This window comes from Camelus dromedarius, chromosome 32 (assembly GCF_036321535.1).
Source record: "Camelus dromedarius isolate mCamDro1 chromosome 32, mCamDro1.pat, whole genome shotgun sequence".
NCBI lineage: Eukaryota > Metazoa > Chordata > Mammalia > Artiodactyla > Camelidae > Camelus > Camelus dromedarius.
The window spans coordinates 17,482,545-17,506,339 of record NC_087467.1 but is presented as its reverse complement, the minus strand read 5'-3'; the positions used below and the strand labels follow the sequence as shown (position 1 = coordinate 17,506,339).

Sequence of the window (23,795 nt, the reverse complement as noted above, 5' to 3'; positions counted from 1 at the left end):
GGTTGGAGAAAGTGGCTTATATCAGGATCTACCTATTGGACAACCCAGGTTATAATCTTAGCAACGTTGGCTGAACTCAGTGAGGCTTGCACCGCACTGAATCCAGGTTAAGTGACCTAGGTGCCTTCTAAGAATTTTTGCAAGTTCTGAAATTTAGTTATTCTCTGAACCTTATGAAATTCCCTTAACCATAGAGAACTAGCACAAGTTGTCAGACCAAAGACTAACTTTCTGCTTGATTTTCACACATAGAGGTCTTATGGGCACCTCAAAATTAACATAATCAAAACAGAATTCTCTTTAATATTTATTTTAATTTTTTATTTATTGAAGTATACTCAGTTACAATGTGTCAATTTCTGGTGTACAGCATAATGTTTCAGTCATACATATACGTACATATATTCGTTTTCATGTTCTTTTTCATTATAGGTTATTACAAGATATTGAATATAGTTCCCTGAGCTATACAGAAGAAATTTATAAAACAGAATTCTTGATTCTTCCCATGCTTTCCAAAACCCACTCCTTTCCCATATTAATACACCACTAGCATCTATCCAATTTCTCAAGCCATTCCAGTCGCTACTGGGAATAAGAATATGACTTTTACCTTCTTTGTTAACCATATACTTGCGGTCGTCACGCATTGGGTCTGCCCAATGAAACCTGTATGTTTTGGCCATCTCTCTCTGTGTAATTAATTAGCCAAGTGTTTAATTACTCCTTCTATTTACAAGATATTGGACTAAACATACTACTCTTAAGAGCATTCAGACTTTAGTCAGATGACTAAATAAAATTTGAAGACTAAGAGAGAAAAAGATTATGAATCAGCTGTGAATGAAGTGTTGTTGGTATCCCTGGCTGCAGCTGAGAAGATGCTTGCCCCCAGAGGGCCCAGATGCTCCCCATTTTGTGCTGTTATTTAATAGGCAAAAAGCAGGACACATTAGTTGAAGAGAAAAAAGGAGAGACCATTTCTTTTACAATAAAGAGAAAATTCTGAGACATTTTACTGTCAGAATGATGACTGAATTAGAGAGATGAGCAATTCAAATGCTCTCCCTCATAAATCTCACTCAGAAGGGAAATACAAGACAGATAGTTTCACTTAGAAATAAGGCTACACCAATCCTAAGAGACAGGACACATTGATACCAAACTGACAAATGCAATTTCAGCTACAAGAAAGCTCTGTCATCTGCCAACTAAGCCAATGACTTGGCTAAAATGTAAGAAAGAGGAAAGAATTGAAATGAAAGCTCCAGCAGGAAAAAAAAAAAAAGAGGTTTGCATAACAAAATCTGAAGTTAGCTCAAGCAGTGAAGTCTTGGACTAGTGATTTCTCCCTTAATTGTTTCAGACTTTGGTATAGCATATAATAGCATCTTGCATTTTATACTGACTTGTCAAATAGCTATTTTCAGGTTAGAGTAAGAAATTTTAAAAAGGATGAAAACTGTAGAAAAGTGTTGTAAAGTTATATTGCTTGCTTCTGAACAGGATTAATACATGACATTTAATCTCTATACTGGTTCAGTGTCACTGTAGGTCATTTATATCTGTCTTTATCAATAATACCTGTCTTAGATTGAAAATTACATGTCAGATTTTTGCCTCCTGCCAAATTGTGAAGCAGACAGTTTTTTGTTGTTGCAGCCATTTCTTCTTCATCCTCTTTTGGATACCAGATGCCTCATTCATTTATTCATTTATTCAGTCATAAAACTTTTATTGATTATGGTTATGTGCAAGACACTGTGTGGATTGTAAAGGGAGATGCAAACTGAGTGAAGTAAATGGTATGATGGATGTTATTCAGCAAGTGCAGGAAAGCATGAAGGAGGAAGAAACTAACTGGCCTATGGTTCTCAGAAAATTGGTTTTCATTTGCACTTTGGTGTAATTCCATTCCCTTCTGACAACTGACAGAAAAAATAGTCTAACAAAATGAGACAAAATGCAAATTGTCAGGGATGCTGCTAATTGCCTTTCTCATTGTACTTATGAGAATCCCCAGAAGATACTCCCATCTGTCCTTAATACCAAGAACAGTTGTACTTCTCCTGAATAATTGGTAAAATTTTATCTTATGGATATTGAAAATATTGTAACTGACAATGCTACTTTTTCTCTTTAGCAAAAGCCAAGCACAATGTATGGGCAATTTGTACATCTATCTTAGTCTTGGCTCACTGAATATCTTCACATTTGTTTGTCTTTTATTTTCACTAAAAGTATAACATATACAAAAGTATGTATGTGATAAGAATAAAGCTCGGTGATTTTCACAGTGACTTCACACTGTGCAACCAGAAACTCAACAGCACAGCGGAAGCTTCCCTTGTTCTTCCTCACAGTCACTACTTGGCCCCTCCCCAAAGTGAACTACTATCTTGACTTCTGTTACTGTAGATTAGACTTACCTGTTTTTGCACTTTATGTATGTGAAATGCTACAGCAGTTACTTTCTGTGTGTGTGTGTGGCTTCTTTCATTATGTCTGTGAGATGCATCCATGTTGTTGCATGTGGCAGTTGTTGCTTCATTTTCTTCGCTGTATGTTACCCATTCTACTGTTGACAGACAATGGAATTGTTTTCTTTTGGGGGCCTTTATGAATAGTGCTCTGGTGAACATTCTTGTGCATGTCTTTTGATGAAAATACATATGTATTTCTGAGTAATTTGAGGAGCAAAACTGGAAGATCATAAGGTAAATATTGTAAAATATTCTCCATTGTTTTTGCACCAATTTATAGCCTTATTCTACTGTGTTCCATCTTATTCTATGTACTCACCAACTTTTAGTATCGTCTCTTTTTTCGTTTTAGTTATTCTGATGGGTAGAGATTGGTATTTAACTGTGGTTTGAATTTACGTTCATCTGTTGACAAATGATGTTGAGCACCTTTTCATATGCTTTCTGGCTGTGAGATATCTTTTTTTTTTTTTTTTTTTTTCTGTGATGCCCAGGTTTCCTTTTATTGGTTCATGCCCACATTTAAGGTTGGATGTTCTGCATTTTTCTTATTGATTTGTGGGCGTTCTTTCTGTGCTGTGTATACAGAGCTTTTGTCCAGTATATATGTTGAAAATAGCTTCTCTTACTCTGTGGCTTGCCCTTCATTCTCTTAATGATGCGTTTTTATGACTCAGAGTTTCTAATTTTATAAAGACCAGTTTATCAATCTTATGTATGTCCTGATTAAAAAATTTTTGCCTTTCCCAAAGTTGTGAAGATGATTTACTGTGGTTTTAGGACCTTTATATTTAAACCTTTCAAACTCATGTACAGTCCATCTAGTATTGCTTTTTGTGCATAGTGGAGGTAGGGATCAACATTCATGCTTTTTAACATATGTATGTCCAGTTAACCCAGTACTGTTTATGAGTCATATTTTTCTCAATACATTCACTGCCCCGACACTTTTGCCAGAAATTAAGTCACTGAATATGTACAAGTCTCTTTATAGATCCTTTCTTATTCCATTGGTTTTTTTAATCTATCCTTTTGCCAGTACTGTACTGTCTTCTGTCCTATAGCCTTTAATGTCATTTTGATGAATTGTCGTGTACTCAAGGTGTATTCTTATTCTTCAAAACTGTCATTACTATTCTTGGGATTTTCCACTTTCAAATTAGTTTAGAATCAACTTGTCAATTTCCATAAAAATTGAGATTGAGAATCTATGGATCAACTTGGAAGAAAAATCACATCTTTATAAGATTGTTTTCCAACCCTTAGACATGGTTTATTCCTTCTGTTTCTGTGTAGAGATTTTGCATATTTTATGTTTGATTTATTCTCAGGTATGTGAGATTTTTGATGCTATTAAAATGGTAAATTTTGAAATATTTCATTTTCTAATTATTGCAGTATATAGAAATAAAGTTTAATTTTGTACAAACTTTGATCAAAAGTTTCTGGTAAAATTGCTTTTTAGTTCTAATAGATTATGTAATAGTTTGTGGATTATTTTAGTTTTCAACATACACAATAGTATTGCTATAAAAAATGACAGTTTAATTTCTTCCTTTTTAATATTTTTATTGTCTTTTTGCACTGGCAAGCATTTTCAAAATGATGAATAGAAGTCATGATTCATATACATACTTGTATTGTTTCTGATATTAAGGAGAGAGCTCTCAGTATTTTACATTAAGTATGATGTTTGTCAGTTTTTTTGTTGTTAAATTTTATTCAGTTAAAAGTTTCCTTCTGTTCCTAGTTTGCTAATCATTTCTTTTTTTCCTTTTAAAATTGTCAGTGGATGTTGAGTTTTAGCAAGTGTTTTCTTCAATTACTAATGATGATCATATGCTTTCTCAGTTACTTTAAAAATATAATTAACAAAAAAATCCAACTTGTTTGGGATTGTTGAATTTGGTTTGCCAATATTTTAAGATTTTACATTTATCTTCATAAGCAAGACTGGCCTATAAATTTTCTTGATAGGTTTTATATTAAGTTTATGCTGACCTCATAAAATGGGATGTGTTTTCTTTTTTAAATTCTTTGGATTTTATGTAAGATTAGTATTTCTGTCTTAAATTTATAAAAGAATCTTCTGGTAAAGCAATCTGAGCCTGGATTTTTCATTGTAGGAAGGTTTTAATTACAAATATAGTTTCTTCATTGGCTATGAAATATTTCAAATTTTCTACTTTTTCTTGTATCCATTATGTTAAGTTGTGTCTTTCTAGGGATTCGTCCGTTACAACTACAATTTTGTATATTGTATCATCTGTTCAGGCTGCTATAATAAAATACCACAGATTGGGTAGGTTATAAACGACAGAAATGTTGCTCATGGGTCTGAGATCTGGAAGTCTGAGATCAGGGTGCCAGCAAGTTGGGTGTTGGATGGTTGGCTCTGTCCTGGGCTGAAGACTTCTTAGAGCCTCAATGGGCAGAGTGGGGGAGGGGTCTCTTTTATAAGGCACTAATCCCACTCATGAGGACTCTGCCCTTGTGTCTTAAGGACCCTCAAAGGCCCCACTTCCTAATACGATCATGTTTGGGGGTTGGGATTTCAACACATAAATTTTAGGAGGACACAAACTTTCAGACCATAACACATGTATTGGCATTATCTATCTAAAGAGTGATTCATTTAAAATAAGCTTCTTTAGAGGCAGATTTCATTAAATAGAAATAACTTAAGCAGCATCCGGAAGTTTGCAATATATCTGCTTTTCCGTGCATGCCTGCTGTACTCAGTTTATTACTTTTCTTCTAAAGAATCCAATTCTGCAGGGTAATTTGACCTGATGAGGGCAGTGTCTGCCTTTCAGTCTCAGATGGAGTCTCAATCCTTAACAAGGGAGAAAAATAAGTTTAAGTGAAAAACAGGGTACTGTACTTAGGAAGGGCTGTCATAGGCTGCTGGAGACTTTCCTGTGTGTGAAATGGCAGCTTGCTTATGAACAAAACCGTGAAAGGATCAGAATGAAAAACCAAAGTTTTGTCAGGTTTTCCACAGTCCAGTAGAAGAGCTGCTTGTCAAAAGATTATTTTGTAAAGCTCTCTAATAGGCTTTCCCAAGCCTCTTTCTTAATGCAGTCAAAACAGAGATAATGAAGTCTCCCCAGAGATCTGCCTTCAGAGCAGCTGATGGATTTTTAGGTATTCCCCGTTGTCATGATTTGCTTATTAGAAATACACAGTCCTCTGCACACGTGCTTGTCTTCATCTTACTTTTTTGACTGGATGTGAGCAGAAAGCTCTCTGTGGCATTAACTTGGAAACTTTTGCTTTTCTGAGGAATATCACTGTCCAGCATGGCTATTCTGAGTATGTGTGGGAAGCTCTAATGATCGGTCTGGAAAGCTTGATTTTTTTGCTTTTGTGTAAGACAAATATATTTTCTCTTTCAGCCTCTTAGACATGAGGCAAGAAGAAAACCAGACCTTGCATAGGCAGCACCTTCAGGTGCCTCTGTGTCCGTCTATTCCCTTCTCGCGGTGCCTCATCACCACGGTTCACGTTGGCTGAGACCGCCCATTTGGGTCCAATACATTTATTCTCTGAAGCAGGAAGAAGCCATTTACTGAAAGGAAATGTTATCTCCTACTTGAATTTCTGTATACTTCCCAAAGTGCTTCCAATGATTAACACCATCAGGGCTCATTTGTTTATACTTTAAGGGTTTTTTTAAAAAACTTTTTGTTGTGAAATATAACAAATGTGCAAAGACGTGCACAATAAAAAGATAGAAAGCATAATGGTTTATCACAAAGCGAACAACTAGGTTAAAAAAAAAAACAACACTGTCTGTATCCTAAAAGTCTTCCTCGTGCTTCAAATCACTGACTCCTCCTTCCTCAAATGTAACCTGCATCATAGCAATCACTTCCTTGCTCTTCTTTCTAGCTGTACTTCCTAAGTGTGCCCTTCCAGGGATCCTTGTCCTCGAATTTTTCCCAGTCTTGATGCTGTCCAGTGCCCTTAAGCAGGTAATCTTCAAGAAATGTGCCGGTTTTCTAGTTGTCTTCAGTAGAAGGGTCAGTTTGTATTTCCCAGTCAAACAGTCCTGGAAATGGAGCCTCCTTTATGTTTCAATTCAACAAATATTTATAGAATGCCTGCCAGCCAGGTACTATGCTAAGAGCTTGGCATACGATGAGGATAAGATAGATGCACCATCTAGGTGAGGGCTGTGGCCCGGTTGCCGGGTTCAGACACATAAACATCACAGCATTCATCTCTGAAGCTCCTGCACGCAGAGTGACATTAAATAAATCACATCATGAAAATAAATAGTAGACAATATGTTAAAATATGTAGTAAGCATTGTACAATATGTAGTAAACATTGTACAATAACACTTTCTTTTACAGTAAGATCGTAGTAGACTCTTTGTAAGCAAAGTATTTTAGAATTTTAAAATGGACATGCTACACTATACACACGCACAGACACACCCCGCAGGACTATTGAGAAATATCATTTGTAGTAATTCTATTATTTCTTCAAATAAGTTTTCTGCCCTTTTCTCTCTTCCACCTGAGACCCCTGTAATTTGAGTGTTAGTATGCTTTATGTTGTCCCAGAAGACCCTTAAACTATCCTCGTTTTAAAAATTCTTTTCTCTTTTCTGTTCAGCTTAGGGCATTTCCACCAGTGCCTTCCCATTCACAGATTCGTTCCTCTGTATCATCTACTCTACTGTTGATTCATTCTAGTATATTTTAAAATTTCAGTTATTGCATTCTTCAGCTATTTGGTGCTTCTTTGTATTTTCTAACTGTTTATTAAATTTCTCACTGTGTTTATCCGTTCTTCTCCTGAGTTCATTGAGCATCTTTATGATCATTACCTTTAAAAATTTTTACTTACTTACTTACTCATTTATTTGTCTAAATAGAGGTACTGGGGATTGGACCCAGGACCTCGTGCATGCTAAGCACCACACTCTTTATTGGGTAGATTGCTTATCTTTACTTTGCTTAGTTCTTCTTCTAGGGTTTTGTCTTATTCCTTCCTGTGGAACATATTCCCCTGTCTCCACATTTTGCCTAATTCTTTGTGTTTATTTCTGTGTGTTAGATAGGTTGGTTGGGTTTCCTGATCTTGCAGACTTGGCCTTATACAGGAGACATCCTGTGGGACCCACAGCATGTGCCCCTCTCGTTACCAGAGCCACATGCTCTAGGCATGTCTCCTGTGCTGGCCGCATGGGCCCTTCAGTTGTGGTGGGGCTGCTGCCTGGCTCCATTGGCTGCCAGTCCCTGCCTCCTGCGATAGCTGTCAGCCTGCTGGTGGATAGGCCCAGGTGCTGGTACGGCTGTCTGCAGGGCCCGGGGGTAGGGGTGGGGTCCCTGGGGGCCCTAGGATTGGTGGCAGCTGGGTTCTGATGGCATTCATGGATGGAAACAAAGAGTAGGTAGGGTTCAGTTTAGTACAAGAAGAGCTTTCCCACTGTTGGAATTGTTCTGCCATGAAATAAATTGCCTGAAGTGAGGCGATTAACTGCCACTGGAGGTTTAAGAAAAACATTCCAGTGTCACTGGTTGGAGGCAGGGGTAAGAACTGTGTGTGGCCTACATGACTTTTATGTCCCTTTAGTTCAGATAATCTGTTAATTAATTAATTCAAAAACACTTACTGAGTGCCTATTTGATGCCAAGCATTCTTTGTTAGGAAAGGGGATACAATGGGGAATGGTTAAGTTCTTGTTCTCATGGGCTTCTGAAATCTTCAAGGGTGAGGGGAGCCAGATTTGTAAACAGGTAAACAAGCAAAGTAATTTTGGATAAACGTTTGGTAGAAAATTAAAAAGTGTGAATGGAAATAGAATGCTGACAGCAGGAAGGAAGGACACACTAGATTAGTGGTCCATGAAGGGTTGTGAAGAAGTAGCATGTGAATTGAGAATTGAACTATCAGAAGCAGGCAGTTCTACAGACTTGTGATGGAAAACTTTAGTATCTTTTCTGCACACATGAGTGAAGTTAGTTTTTTGTGATCTGCTCTTGAGTAAACTCGTACTGGCTCCTTTAGGCTACATCTTCCATCTGGTGGACTAAACCACTCTAGAATTTTCTTGGAAATTAATCACTATCTCACTAAATTGTATTTCCACAATTAATTTTTCTCTTTTTGAAAATGGCAACAAGTTTTGCCAGTCTTTTTTTCACCTCTCTCATTTTTCCATGATGTGCAGTCAAATCTGGATGTTCTTTTAGCATTTGGAGCATATTTCATTTGGACTAGAGGCAGAAGCTCTTTTAAAGTAGGTACATTCTCTGTCTACCTTGGCTTTAATTCCCTCTGACTTTCTTCTGCTTCTTAGTGTTAAGACAGTTTTCCATGCTAGAAATAATGATAGAAATAGAATTTAAAATTTTAGAGAGAGAAAAAAAAAAAAGTGTTTTGCTTTCGTTCTGCCTCTGTTAACATTCTGCCATCTGCCCCAAGCACCGGTTCAATTCCTTCCTTGTTTTTCTTCAGTTTTGAACTCACTGCAAGTGCGTTTTCCTCCCTCTTGTTTGTTCCAGTTTTTCAAGTCTCTGCTCATTCTGCGTTTCTTCCTTCTTAAGTCATTTCAAGGATCTGTATTCTTCTTTTGTATTTTCCTCTGTTATGCAGACATCTTTTTCATTAGTTGGAGAGTTTCCTTACAGACAAATTAATTTCATTAGTGGCTCTTGTTCTTCTCTTCTCTAGGATTATTTGTAATTGTATTGTTAGCTGCATGGATAATGGAACTCCTTAATTCATTTGCACCTTTTTTCTTTTTAAGTCTGTGTGCATGGGCTCGTAGTCATCGATTTTGCTTTGTTGCTGTTGTCGATGTCCACATGGATAATGCACAGAGGGAGTGTCTGGTCTCGCCCATTATTGCCTCCTCAGTTTACATACATCTGAAGAGAACGTGCCACTCTTCTTAAAGGTTCCTGTTGCTTTTGGGGCTAGGGTTATGAATTGTTTCTTGCTGATCAGAATTGATTCAGACTTTATTTGATACTCATCATTTTCGTATTTGTATCTTGCTTTTGTTCCATTTTCATGTTCATGTTCTCCCTTGCCAGAATAGAGGTACAGGTATTTTTGAAGGATATATTAGAACATGAGTAAAATTTCTCTGAACCCAATTTCAACATGTATTTGGGCTTTTTTCCCACACCACTAACAAACAATTCACAGATTATCAGCAGTGTGAGAATTCAACTTAATTCTGACACTATCGGTGTGGAGACAGTATTAGATCCCCCAGGTTAAGGGCTCAGTCTTATAAGATGTTAATCACAAGCCCAGGTTGGTTACCTGTACTTCTGACTGACTATAAATCAGAGGTTCTTACAACCTTCCTTGGGTTCGATTAACTTATGAGAGTGACTCACAAAACTCAAGGAAGCATTTTACTTACTAAGTTAGCAGTTTGTTATAAAAGGAAATAACTCACAGCCAGATGGAAGAGATGCATAAAGCAAGGTATGGGGAAAAGTCAAGGAGCCTCCCTGCCCTCTCCAGGTGCACCCCTCTCCCCAAATCTCCACATCTCACCAATCCAGTTCTCCAAACACCGTCCTTTTGGGTTGTTATGGAGGCTTCATTACATAGGCATGATTGAGTAAATCAGCGGCCACTGGTGACTGAACTCAATCTCCATACCCCTTCTCCTGCCCAGAGGTCAGGGGATCGTCCAACCCTCTAATCACAAGATTGGCTATTCTGGCAACCAATTGCTATCCTTGGGTGTTTTCCAAAAGCCACCTCATTAACATAAAAAAAGATACCTTTATTGCTCTCATCACTTAAATTCCAAGGGTTTTAGTAGCTCTGGGCCAGAAATGGGGATGAAGAGCAAATATATATTTCTTATTGTAAATCACAATATCACAGTTAGATAGAAGAATAGAATCCAAGGTAATTTATATTGGTCATATAGCTTGCTCACAAACTTCACATCATAAATGAGATCCTGGATGACTGTACTTTTTCTACGTGGCAAAATGCTCAGTCCCATCAGCAGAGCAAGCTCTAGCCAAGGTGTAAAGCAGGTTTGGTTTCTAACGTACCTCCAGCTCCTGTTCTCATAGCTTTATTGTTTTTAAATTTTATACTGGGAACTCTCATGCTCATGTTTGATTCTTAGGACGTCCTACCATGGTACTTTCATTGCCTGACTTAAAAATGTTTTCTGTCTCTTGTTTCCTCGGAGTTCTCTTCTTTGCTTATCTGAAAACAGAGTGGTATTATATGAATTCCTGGGTAATATATTTGCATTTTAATAGGATATTTATGGACAAAATGTTTTAACCCAATAAATTTTTCCAGTGTTTTCTGGTGAATTATGGTAAATCAGTGGGAAGAGATATATTTTAGAGGAAGAAAAATCCTTGAGAATCTTTTGAATTTTTCTGTAACTTTCTACATGTCTTTGTGAAGGTCTGAAATAGCCAGAGAGTTGCTCTGGTTGAATTGGTGAACTTTGGCTAATGTTTGGTTTAAGATTCCAATCAAAATCCTGGGACAAGTTCCTGACATGAAAAATATTGAGGCACATTAATTCCATTCAGCATCCATAACCATACATCAAGGAAATCAATCCTAACATTTTCATCCTTGCCCTTTTCCTTGAAGAAGTAACAGAAGTCCATGGAAAGACTAAAAATTAGTCTGATGTTCATTCAACAAAAGGGAAGGGGAAATTACATTTGTGTGTATAGTAATCATATTTCTTTCATTTTTATTTCATTTATGATATTGGTAAATCCTATTCTTCCTATTTTTACTTTCATTCTTGCTAGAGGTTTATCAATCTCGTTGACTTTTTCAAGGAACGAACCTTTGGCCTCATTGATTTCCTCTGTTGCTTTCCTGTTTTCAATTTCATTGATTTCTGCTCTTATCTTTATTTCCTTCTACTTAATTTGCTTTTATTTTGTTTTTTTTTTTCTAGTTTCTTAAAGTAGAATCTAAGGTTGATTTGAGACCTTTCTTCTTTTCTCTTATAAGGATATAATACTATGAATATCCTTCTAAGAGATATTTGCAGCATCCTAAATTTTTTATTATGCTGTTTCTTCATTTCCATTTAGTAAAAAAATTTCTTCAAGAATTATTTTTTGACCTATGGATTATTTAGAAGTGCTGTTTAATATCCAAGTCTTCGTAGCTTTTTAAAAAATCTGTCATTGATTGTCAGTATAATTCCATTATGGTCTGAGAATATATTTTCCATCATTTCAGTTCTTTTAAATGTCCCAAGGTTTGTTTTATGATCCAGTACATACCTCGGTGAAAGTTCTGTGTACACCGGAAAAGACTGTGTTGTTGGGTGGAATGTTCTGTTAATGTCTGTTACATCCAACTGGTCACTGGCATTGTTCAGTTCTTATCTTTACTGAGTTTCTGTTAGTTCTATTGTTACCAAGGGAGGAATGTCAAATTCTTTAATTATAACCATGGATTTGCATGTATCTCCTTTCAGTTCTTTGTTTTTGTTTCATGTAATTTGAAACTCCAGTGTAATATGGATAAACATTTTGAATTGCTGTGCCTTATTGGGAATCGATCTTTTTATCAATAGATGATATCCTTATTTATCCCTGGAAATCTTCTTTGCTCTGAAGTTTACTTTGTTTGATATTAATATGGCCACTACAACTTTTGGTTGATTAGTGTTTGCAGCCTACCTGTATCAGTATATTTGAGGTGAGCTTACTGTGGACAGTCTGAGTGTATTCATTATATTTTGTCCATACTGACAATCTGTGTACTTAGTTTTTAAGTACTTAGTGTACTTAGATCATTTAGATTTAATGCACTTATGAATAACATTTGGATTTAAGTCTCCCATTTTGTTCTTTATTTTCTGGTTGTTCTCTTTGTTTTCTTTGTTTCCCTCTTTGCCCCTTCTGCCTGTCTTTGGAGTATTTGAATTTTTTCTTAGCATTCTGTTTTAATTTATCTATTGTGACTTTTTACTATATCATTTTGTATAATTTTTTACTGATAGGTCTAGGGATTCCAAAATACATAATTAATGTTTCACAGTATAATTCAGTTGATATCTTGCCACTTCAATTGGAATGTAAAAATCTTACTAAGAGGGACCTTTGAGGTCCCTTTGCCCTCCCCTTTTATGCCATAGTTGTCTTATTTATCTACACTGTAAACACAATCAATCAACATTACAAATTTTGTTTTTAATTGTCAAGCATATTCTAAAGAATTCAAGAAGAGAATAATTATATTTATCAAGGTATTTATCATTTTTTCCTAGCTGTTTTTTTTTTGTTGTTGTTGTTGTTGTTACAAATTTCCTTCTACTGTTATTTTTCTTTGGTCTGAGAGCTTCCTTTAGCATTTCTTTTAGAAAAGGTCTGCTGGATAAGAAATGTCTTAGTATTTCTTCATCTGAGAATGTGTTTATCTCACCCTCATTCCTGAAGAATATTTTCACTAAACATAAAAATTCAGTGTTTATAGTCATTTAGTACTGTAAAAAATATTATGCCTTTTCTTTTTGGCCTCTATGAATCATTGTTCCCATATAATTAATGTATTGTTTTTCTCTGGCTACTTTCAGTATTTTTTCTTTTCACCAGTTTGATTTTGCTGTATGTGGGCTGGGTTTTTTGGATTTATCCTGCTTGGGCTTTGCTCTTGTATCTGTAGATTTATGTTTCTAGACAAACTTGGGAAATTTTCAGTCGTTATTTCCTTAAATATATTTTCATCAACACAGTTCTTTTCCTGTCTGTGGCGCTCTGACATGACATGCAAAATTTTTCTACTGTTCCTAAGTCTCTGTTGATTTTTTCTTCATTCTTTCTGTTGTTCAGATTGGATAGTTTCTATTACTTCATCTTTAAGTTCACTGACTTTGCTCTGTCATCTTGATTCTGCTGTTGAGTCCATTCAATATATTTTTATTTCGGTTATTTTGTTTTTCAATTTGCTCTTCTTTGTATCTTGTTTTTGTTTGCCCAGATTTAATTTAACATTTGTTGCAAGAGTGTTCACAATCACCAGTTTAAGTATTTTGGTCTTTGGGTAATCCATCAGTTGTGTTGTCTTGGCATTGATGTCTGTTGATTTTCTTTCCTCATGTGAGTTGAAATTTTCTTGGTTCATCCACAAATTCCTACCTACTTTCTGTGGGCCATAATTTCAGTATCTGTTTAGTCTTCAAAGCCTTTGCAGTGCTCTTTGGATATATCCTGGCTGAGTTTCACTTAGTGGTCAGTCTGGGGCCTAGGCAATGGTTTATAGTTACTGCAGTTCTCAAAGTCTTTGGCATGCTACTTAGGATCAGAATCATACAGGTACATGTCAGGAGTGAGTCCAGGAGTTCATAAACAGCTTTATGGAGTTGCTTTCCCAAGCTCTTCCTTCTCCATCTTTTCCCAGGTGATTTCATTCCCTGAGGCCTCCTTTTGGTCCTCGGTTCAGACACTTGGGGCTTTAGTGATCCCTCTCTTGTCCTGCTGTGATTGGGCTCATGTTCTGGCCAACAAGAGGGAGGACAGAGAGAAAAAAACAATATGGTTTTGTCCTACCGTGTACCAACTGCAGCTTTGCAGATCAGGGAAGGGGGTTCCTTTCCCTAGGAATTTTGGCTCTTGCAGTGTTTCATAGCTGTCACTGTCAGTTCTGCCTTGGGATTGCCTGGGGGCTGGGCCATCCTCCAGAGACTTTAGAGACATTAAAATCTCTGTTTTTAACCTTTAAGAGTATATGCAAACCATAGAAAAAAACCAGGAAAGTTGAATTACCCATTTGCATTGTCAGAGAATAATGTTCATTAAACAATTTGCTAGTAGGGCAGTAATTTAAATGACTAGATTTTGATGTAACTTGTACCAGAAGAAACTAATATTTTAATGGATAAGATTTCAGTAGTTTCCTGATTGTTACATTTGTAGCACAAATCAGCAAATAATAAAAAAAAAAAAAAAGGCGTTGAGTTTTTGTGTGCCCTGATTTTGAACTTCAGCTTTGTTTCACTTAGAAGCTTTACTTACAAAGGGATGTGGTGATCAAATGCAGATGCTGTCACAGTCTGGCTCCTAAAGCTGTATTTGTTATAAAATCATTATTTTTCCCTAGTCAACTGCAAGGTGACCAGAAAACATGATGGATGATGGAATTCATCTTTATTTTTAGGATGCCACCGAAATGCTTTTTCCAGTATTATGTGTTGGAGCCTTGCTACAATATTATGTTGAAGATTAAGATTTAAGGATAACTTTCTTATAATGACTTTATATACTCTTAGTAGTTAATCCCCCTTGGGAATTGATGGTAAACCCAATTATGCTGTATTTCAGACTGTAATTCCAAGCATTCTGGGAGAGCTTTAGTATTATATTTATGATTATACATATATTCTTTAACTCTAGACATTTCTAATTGTTTTTATTTTTCTGTTATCCAAATTGAATCAAAGATGTATTTAAAATTGGTTTTCAAATAGCGTTTTCCACCATCAATGATTAGGTAAATCTAGGAGGAGTGAAAGTTGTCTCTTGAATGAATGGATATTCATTCTTTTCAGTTTGATGTTGAAAACATGTCCCCATTTTCCTTTTCAATTGTCTAATTTAATTTTGTATGGAGTGTTTAGTAGAAGTGATAAGAAAGCAGAGAACGTCAGATAAATGTTAATGTCTCTACAAGTTTGGTTTCTCACTAATTCTGTATTAATCAAAGTTTATTCCGTAGTTACATAGGTTGCCTTGACAATTATGGACACCTATATAAGGTACAAAGGGAATGATTGTATTGAGACAAAGATGCTCCTGAGCAGCACAAGTCATACTCAAAGATTTTTCTTGGGAATGTTTGAAGAAATTTCCAAAGTTTAGAGCTTTGGAAACCTGAAAACACCTATAACTAAAAAATGCCTATCTACCAAGAGCAACATTCTTCTGTTGCACAAGTATAAATACTGAGTGACTACTCTCTTGTAGACACCAGGGATATTGCAGTGAACAAAACCTGACAGAATTTTGTTTTCAGGAAATTCACACTCTAGTTTCTCCGTAATGTATGCCTTTGGGCATTTGGGGACTAATGATTGAACCTAACTGAACTGGGTACCATAAGTACTAATGACCTGGGAAAAATTGCTGCCCACATTTGTATGTCACAACTTTTGGAGATTAAGCACCTGGTCCTTACTAAAAGAATACGTTTTGTTTTATGTTATAACAGGTCATTTTACAAAATGACCCAGTGTGAGTCTTAGTCTTTCTCGTAGCCGAAGATCTTTCTGATGCTGAAGGATCTCATGAAAACCTATCCATAAGATTTATTTATTTTTTTGTCCAACACTGCACAGTACAGTGTATATAGATGTATGGATGCAGGACAAGAGAGGTCCTATTAGTCAATATAAAATACTCAATAAAATGGTGCCCAGAAATAAGAAACCCAGAAGGATAAGAAAGTCAGATAAGATTATAACATAGTCATTTTGCTTTTTAATCCATCTAAAGGGTGATTGTGACCCCAATTTCTAATGGATAAGAGGTTTCACCACACATTCACCACTTACCTGAGCAGCAGTTGGGTGCCTGTACTTCAGCTCAGTTCTGACACTGTCTACTCATAGTATCAGATTCCACAGGTTAAGGGTTCAGTCTCACAAGAGTGTTCCCTCAGCCCACCCCACTTCAGATGCCAGTTGCAAGCCCAGGTTGTCACCTGTGTTTCTGACCACCTGGTTATAAATCAGAGATTCCCATAACCTCTTCCTTAGGCTCAGTTAATTTTCCAGAGCAGCTCACAACTCAGAAACATGTTACTTACTAGATCACCAGTGTATTACAAAAATATATAACTCAGGAATAGCCAGATGAAAGATATGTAGGACAAGGTATGAGGAAAGGATGAGGTGCTTCCATGTCTCTGAGCACAGCACTCTGTCTTCTGTGGTGGGTCCTAAAGCATGTCCATGGAAGCCTGGGGCTCCTTGGTACCCACTTGGAAAACTACTGCTTTAGTATCAAGAATTGGCTGAAAAAAATCATACAAGTCATTAGAAAAAAATTCCCCACTGTGTTTTAGATCAAGCATTCTAAATATTTGACAGGGAATTTAAGGGGATGAGGCATTTTTTTTTCCTACAGGAAAGGAATTTAAATGGGATATATTTAATGGCTAGAATGTCTGGAAAAACTATATTAACTTGGCAAGGAGGGAGTTCCATCTACCCACCAACATAGATACTTTATTTATTTTTGCCACGAGAACTCTCTTCGTAATGCCCCTTATTTATTTCATGGGGAATTAGGCCCTGTTTTATTCCCAGCACAAAAGATGTATCGTGCCTTTTTATTTGCTTTTGATTAAAGCCTCACCACTTGAAGATACGCAGATAATTACTCAAAGGGCCATAGGTCAGTTAAAAATACTGAAGTACATCCAGACATTACATACGGTGTTTCAATTAATTTTCGTATGAATTTCTATCAGTTCTTTTCTTTGTGCTGCTGTCATTGTTGGATAATTTAACATCCGTATGGGTATACTTAATTATAGTTGACTTCGCAGTAAGCAAGGTCACGTGGAAATGCCATCTCCAGGGGTCAGATTTGTACTGTGATTCTTAGAATTCACTTTGACAATCATCTGTTAAAATCAATTGTACTCCCAAATGAGGGATACCATCTTTATTTCTGACTTATTTTCAAGTTAAAATGCTATGCAGATTTGATGTGTAATGTATCATCACAGAGTAGGTCTTGACAGTCCTAATTCAGGCAAAATTTGATGCTGGAGAGTCTCAAGGACCCTAGGCTCCCCTAACTAGCATCCCTTCCCTCATTTCTTCCCTTCCTGTCCTGTACCTTTTATTTCCTTTCCTTCATTCCCTTTCTCACTTGCTCCCTAAATGATCTTATCCATTTCTATAGAATGTCCTCTTTCTCTCCATCCAAAATAAATATCCCTGGTAATTGAATTTATCCTCATTATTGGCAATGGAGTATGGGCAGGTTGGACTTGGCAAACAAGGTGCCGGTGCCTGGGTTTGAACTGGAGGTTAGTGATTCAGAGAATCAGGGACAGTAGAGAGTTCCTCTGGGTGGGAAAGAGCAGCATCCAAGTCCATATCCTGGGGGCACCTGAACTGTGGACTCAGTGGCCACCTTCAGTGTCCAGGGCCAGCGGTGGTGGCTCTGTGGCCTCAGCAGTGGAACAGTGGGATGATTTTCACTGTGCTCTTGGCTGGACAGTGTCCTGTGGTTTCTTATTTTCTGAGTGTGTTTCTCCAGACTTCTTTGAAGTTCTGTGAGCTGTCCAGTATCTTTCCAATAAATTTTTTTTCTGCTTAAATTAGCAAGAGTTATTCCTATTGTTGATTGCCATGGTGACCAGGTTCATAAATTTAGCCCAGACTTTTTTTTTCTGAGCTTCTAATCTAAATACTAACTTAAATACTTAACTTTCAACTTGGATGTCTCTCATTAGAGTCACCTCAAATTAATGTGTCAGAAACTGAGTTTGTGTTTTTCTCCCAGGCCTGATCCTTCCCCAGTCTTCCCTGCTCCATTCTAGCCATCTGGCGTTGTGTTGGATAACGGATTGTTCCCTTGATCTGACTGCACTAGCAAATAGCCAGAACAATTGAGTAGGAGACCAAAGACCTCCAGAGAGGGCCTCAAGGTTAGCTTCTCAAAGGAGCTGCTTCACTTGTGTCTGATGTTGTGCCCGAGTCCTTCCGTGTGACCTTGAGACACTCATGCACACCTCTCCAGCCTGGTCTCATGCCACTCTGGTCCTTGCTGATGGTGCTTTAGACTCATTGGTCATCTTTCAGGTCCTTGAACGTGCCAGGCTCTTTCTTTTCTCAGGCCTTTGGCCCAGGTTGCTGACGATGTTTGGAAGCTCTTCCCTTCTCTTGACCTCACTAACTCCTTTGACGTAAATAAAATTTCTTTGCCTTCTGTGATTCCCGAAACTAAATTTTATCTCCTTGATATTGTTTTCTATTTTTTCCTAGATCATAACTAGAAAATTTGCAAATCTATATTGGCCTTTCAGAGTAGAAAGATCAGAAATTGGTATCTCCACGTCTGTGAGGACCTGAGAGTCTAATCAATAAATGTAACATTTTCACACTTTTGCTTCACTTAGAACTAGAGATTCTATTTATAATGCTTTTAGAACAATTTTCCTCTTTTTCCTGGCAGTAAGACCTTGGTTGTAGAAAACACTGCAGCTAATGTTCAGTCCCTGAAAGTAAAAACCTCTCACTAAGAATGGTGACATGAGCTGTATCTCCTGATAATCAAAAAGCAGATTTTTACATTTAACATAGGAGAATGGGCAATGGACACTGGTAATAGTGGAAAGAGGACAGCAGCTAATGACCAAATATTTTTAATGACAAAATGTCCCTGTTAGAGCTGGGCTGAGAGTGACAAACCCTAGAAAATCCATTAACCACTCAAAATTAACATCCCTTCTAAATCTGCAGAAGGGAATAGAAAAGTAAAAAGCCTGATTTCATCTTTCCAAATAGGATATTTCCCCTTTGAGGGGATTGCAAAGTTGTGACTCAATCTGGGAATCAACCATGGCTTGTAGTTTCAGGGGGGAAAAACAGAATGTGGAATGTTTGCAGTCCCTCCTGAAATTACCCAGCCTTGTCCTGTTTCATCCACACACGTTCTTCACAGAACTTTGCCATTTTATCTAATGTTCCATCTTGGCTGGAGAAATATTACCTCAGTCATTCTTTCATGTTAGAATCTCTTGGGGTGGGACCTAAGCATCAGTATTTTGTAAACTTCTCTGGATAACCCCAAAGTGCAGCCAGAGTTGAGTGCATGGTAACTAGGGTGGGACTGGTTTCTGCTGAGTCATATGGACCAGAACAACATAACCACCTATCAAAATACTTTTTGTTTTGTGTCCTTCAAGCACTTCTGTTTGCTTTGTCTTACTCTTCAGGTCTTGCCAATCCTATTCATGCAATAGATAATTTACTCAGCAGCTGTCCCTCGCCAGCACAGTGCTGTAAGAGAATATATATACACACACACATAGAATATGAATATATATACACATACACATATGTACATATATACCGTGTCATATATACATATAACCTACATATACAGTGTATGCCCATTTATTTAGGTATAATCTGTGACTGCTTTCAGGCTACACCAGCGGAGTTGAGTAGTTCTAACAGAGACCATATGGCCCACAAGCCTAAAATATTAACTGTCTGGCCCTTTTAAGAGAGTTGGTCAATTGCAAACTATTCTAGGTCACTGACCGTAGACTTCTGAGCTCTTCTGAGCTCTCATTCTGTGATCCCTCACCTCCCTATCAGCTGTTCTATTGTTAGACGAGAACACTTACTCCCGACTCCTGATGTTTTACGAGCATGGAGCTCCTAGATTCAATATCCCTGACTTCTCCATCTCCTCTCTGCTCCTCCCCCAGGGACAGTGAATGACCTCCCTGACTGGCTGGTATGTAAGGAGGACCCTGGACGTGAATGGCTTCATCCCTTCTCTTTGCTTCTTTTGGATCTACCTGCCTGTGGAGAGGTACGTTTTTGACTGTCTCTTCACCCTGTGAGACACTTAATGGAGAAGACATTGCCTCTGCAGCGTAGGCCTGATGTCTGGGGGCAGACTGGTGCGTATACCTTCTCCAAGTGCATTGTGACTCTAAAGGAGATGCTTTAATCTTATCCACCCGATCCCTTCGTCTGCCTTTCAGTTGGTAACAAACTTAGGTTGGGAAACATCAAGCATCATTTATTACACCCTCATTAGAAACTCAGATTTTGATGCATCAGTTAGTAGCCTTGAGAAATAGATAAGGGTTAGAATTTGGGGAATGAAATAAACACACACTGTTGAGTCTCCTGGAGTGGCTGAGAGGTGGCTTTAGGAAGACAGGGCATGTAGGGTTTTAACCTTGGTGGGTCTCAGTAGCTTATGAAGCCTTTGCTGGGAAGGTGGCTGTTTTTAACGGTGTGGATTTTAGTAAACTCTTGTTACAGGGCACCTGGCAATTGCTGGCGATCAGACAGTAGGCAAGCAAACTAGAGACATGTTTCAATAAAGGGCAAGAAGAGTCTTCCTATAAATAGGCTTTTTGAGTATTAGGATGCAGAACAAATTTTGCTTTTACTCAGTTTTTCAGCCAGGTCTACAGGCCAAGATACTAAACTGAAAAGCATACTTTGCAGGTTGTGCAAAATGAGCTTCCGTGCTCGCAGCTGCCACCTTCCCTGGAGGACTGCCCTGGGGCTGCGTGGGCTGCCTTACCTGGAGGCAGAAGCCCACTGCCGGCCTTCTTTTCTGGAGACCCGACAGTCACCAAGGTGCAACTTATACTGCCAGACTTCCTGAGGGTTCAGGCTGAGGCTGGAACTTTATCTGAAATCAGACCTTTTCTTGGCCTTTCCGCCTTCTCCCTTCTGCTTTCCTCATCCTCTCTCTCCTGGGAGCACTTGAAATGGTATTCACAGGCCAGAATATTCAAACCTGAGGGAGCGTGTTGTTGTGATCACATTGCAGAGCTGTGGCCCCTAGAAGCACTAGATTCAGGAATATCAATGGAGGTTTTAGTTCAGGCGTCTTCTGAGGGTGATTTTCCAGTTGAACAAAACGTAGGAATGAAAAGGAAGCCTCCCCTAGGAGGTACGTTTTATAGGCCTGAGTGACTCCATCATAATAGCCATGGAAGCAGCCCGAGTTGGTGCAAAACTGAAAATACCTTTTCAGAAGACTAAGTGAATCCTAAACACAGTGCTCAGGTGCCAGAAACACCCAGTTCAAAGAAGAACTGTGTTAAGAGGCTTTAAAAGTGGCGGGTGGAAATCTCAAATATGACTAGGGAATTTGGGTTGCTAATACTGCAAATTTGCATAGTTCGCAAAAAAAGGCAGTGATGTCTTAATGCAGTGACCTGAGAGAGGAGATGGTAGAGGTAGGTGTGTGTTCCTCCCAAATAAGGACATCCCAGCACCATTATAACCTCCTGCTGGCACTTTCTTCTGTGTGAATTTGTTCTCAGCTCATGGATTCCAGGAAAGTCTGGCCTCCTGGGGAGACTAAAAGGAGAAAATGTTCCCCATTTACCTTCCTGCCCTCAGTCAGTTTCCTTGAGTGTCAGCAGTGGCTTTTGCAACATCAAAGGTTGGGTTCAGGGAACACAACTCTGTCTGGGTTAACTGCTCTAAAGGGGTAGAGATGGCTGTATTTTCTAAACTTAGTACTGAGTGTGGAACATATAATCTTCTATGTCTATCAACTTTTTGGAATTGTTAAACAGTGAGACACATAAGAAACTGAAACTGATTATAATTTTGAGGTCCTGAGGAAACATGCACATTCTCAAGGAACATGATAACCCAGGCAGCAGTGCTGAAGAAGCCCAACTATACTCAGGCTCAGAGTAAGACACCTTTATCTGTGACTGAGAAGAAGACAAGCTTTTGAAATAAGATAAGCGTGACTACAGGACTTTAATTTTAGAACTTTTGATTTTAGTTTCTTTGAACTTTTCTTGCAAGGACAAGAAAATTTTATTTTGTTCTGTAATGACTTTGGACATTAAACACACAGACACAAGGCAATTTGATTTTGGATTGAATTACTTTAGACTTTAAATCCTGTGGACTTTAACTTGTAAGGGAATTTAATTTGGGGACGTTAATGTCTCTCTAGGAAATTACAATGGAAGATAATTTGTATTCAAATTTATGGCTCCTATATGTGTTGGCATTTCTTAAATGGCATCTTGATGTTGTTATTCAATCTCTTTGCAAAACCTTTGATGACCTGTGTTGGATGTGGCCAGACATAACTTAGAATGAGAAATGTAGACATTATATGGCCTTAGAGTTAATTTAATTGGTGACTATTTTCAGAACCTTTTGGGGGCAAATTCAGTGCTATTTACCAGCATTAATAGGAGGCTCCACAGACAGCCATAGCCAGGACTCGGGGAGAGGGCTCATGAAGGTGGACCAGAACAGCTATAATAGACTTCTGATCTCCTGTCAGAAAGGGATAACACTCTCTTGGTTGAACGTAGGCTTGATAGTTAAACCCAATGGGTTGACAGAACAAACAGCTGTGAATTATTAGGGAGAAAATATTTCTCAACTTCTTCGGCCTCCATGTGGAGGGACTTCTCTAGAGTAACTCTCCTTACCTTTTGCCCCGTGGAACAGAAAGGAAGTTCCTGATAAGTGATTGACAATCATTGATGTAAGTTTCTTTGATTGGGCAGAGCTGATCTGTTACTGGGGGTTCTGTTTTCTGTTCTGTTTCTTTCCCCAGACTAGGCCTTTGTGGTCTGTGCACCCAAACTTTCCCACTAGTGGCTTTTTCAAGCTTTATACTAGTAGAGAGTGTTGGTGAGCCTTATTTGTTTTCAGACTCTAAGCCACATTCTCCAAATATTTGTGTCTGTGATAAAAGGGATATTTCGATTTGCATTCTATTTACCTCTCAGTGGGTGTAGAATTTGTGTAAGAAAGAGAGGGGTAGTATATATTGGACACACTGAGACCCCAACTCTAGAATTTGGCTTTGCTGAGCCCTGGTCTTCTGGCTTGATTTTCTAACTTGAACAACTACCTACAACTTGACCTTTTGTTTTTGTTTAGGTTTTTTTTTTTTTCAATAACATATCTGCCAATTGTCCTTATTACCATCCTAGTATCAATAATGTAGACATGACTGTAGTCTTTATTTGAAATGAAATTTAGCAAAAGTTACTTAGGAAATGTTAACAGTAACATGGAACAATGTATTTGGTTCCTGTAAGCACATGAAATAATTTTGATAGGATGGATTTGGAATCATTCAGTTATTAGACATTGTATAAATAAAACATTCATCTGTTTGGGTTGAATTTGTATCATATAGTTGGAGTAAAAGAACATTGGATTAAATTCCAACAACCCCGTGGTTGTAAATTCTCATGTCTCTAAACCCATCCTTGGAATCTGCCCACAAGCTGACGTTATTGCTTTTTAGTTTTTGATCAACTTTTATTACTTTAAAAATTGTCTGCATCCAAATTTTATAGAGAGCAAATTCCACGTATAATATATATGGCTGTAGTTCTTAATGCTCTTTTGTAACTTTTTGTTTCCTTTGAACAAAACAAGAAAGCAATTCACTGCTTTTCATACTGAAGAAGAATCACACCATTAGATTTTCATGTTCAAGAGAATTTTAAAAGCTGTAAAGGGCACTTCTAATTCTCTCACTCACTACTCTTTGGGGGATACTGCAGTCTAAGACTCTGTCTTCCCCTGAGTATATATTTTTGGGCATCACATTTCAATGT

The 23,795-nt window shown here is 37.7% G+C and overlaps 1 protein-coding gene across 13 annotated transcripts in view; it reads left to right on the top strand.

Annotated features, from left to right (window-relative positions):
* Window positions 1-23,795, top strand: part of METTL4 (methyltransferase 4, N6-adenosine) — a 427,480-nt gene that overhangs the window by 216,500 nt on the left and 187,185 nt on the right. For all 13 annotated transcript variants that reach the window (XR_010378698.1, XR_010378697.1, XR_010378704.1 and 10 more), the window contains exon 9: window positions 19,920-20,026. The gene's annotated coding sequence lies outside the window, so the exon portion shown is untranslated. The remainder of the gene's footprint in view (window positions 1-19,919; window positions 20,027-23,795) is intronic.